Below are 1,074 nucleotides of genomic sequence, written 5' to 3'. Positions count from 1 at the left end.
CTTAAGGGACAGGTATGCCATTTTTGGGGGTCGATTTGAGTCTTGAATATATGTAAATAGTCTTCAGAAGTAAGTTACAAATGAACGTACATCGCATAATTGTTTCAAAAATATCTTAAATTAGAAATTGAACTTTCGGTTTCTTTTGTTTTCTATATATAGCAGAGACACAAGAAATGAAGAGTCGTCTTTTTAACTTTCAAAGCCGGATAATTCTGGACACATATGGATTTGAAGGGTCAATTTGTGAGCTGTGAACACTATAACTGATTGGCCTAGCTAAAAAAAATTCCCATGTCTGAGACTAAGATACAATTGGTCAAACAGATGGCAAACCTGTCCCTTTAAAATACTTTATTTCAATGTTAAGTTCTCCCATGCCAATATCTAGGAAATTTAAAAGGATTGAGTAGAGGTTTTCTAAATTTATTATTAGTATTGGGGACACTGATAACATCAATTTGCACGAAGGATAATATTAAAAGCCTGTATATCTGGTAAGCTATTCAAATTCATGCAATACTTGACAACAATTTCAGACAACATGATATTCGTTATTATTACTATAAAAACCAAACAAATTACTTTGACCGTGATCAAATTATATTTTGTAACCACTGTAGGACGTCTCTCTTTATGGAATTAATTGCGTTCAAATAACACATTAATATACCTTTTTCAGTCTAGTAATTTCAAATATTTTACAAAATATTTATAAAATACATTAAAGTCTAATGAGTTAATATAAATCCCAAAACGATCTTAAAAACATAACAACATGGCATTGAAGGAAGACAAAATGATGGATCCACAACATCTATTCGCAGTATTTTCGAAGGGGAAAAAAACTCAAAATTTATTTCACTGTGTATAGTGCGCACCCCTTTTGTTAGGGGCTCATTTTGGGGTTAGAAACTGCGCATTATATACGGTAATATTGATGTCATATACTGTTAATCATTTCCATTTTTGCAGGAACCACAGATATCTGTCAGAAAATTAGAATGATGCAGATAAGTCATAAATGGCCCGTGATACACATAAAAAAAAGCTAGAAAACAACCACTTTTATCA

At 31.7% G+C, this 1,074-nt stretch overlaps 1 protein-coding gene across 1 annotated transcript in view; it reads right to left on the bottom strand.

The window, feature by feature from the left end:
* LOTGIDRAFT_222053 (hypothetical protein) overlaps positions 1–1,074 on the bottom strand; it is a gene marked incomplete at both ends in the record, with an annotated part of 16,189 nt that overhangs the window by 5,868 nt on the left and 9,247 nt on the right. The gene's annotated exons all lie outside the window — the stretch shown is intronic.

The sequence above is a fragment of the Lottia gigantea genome (assembly GCF_000327385.1).
Source record: "Lottia gigantea unplaced genomic scaffold LOTGIsca_77, whole genome shotgun sequence".
Taxonomy (NCBI): Eukaryota; Metazoa; Mollusca; class Gastropoda; family Lottiidae; genus Lottia; species Lottia gigantea.
This window is presented reverse-complemented; position numbering and strand designations above follow the sequence as displayed.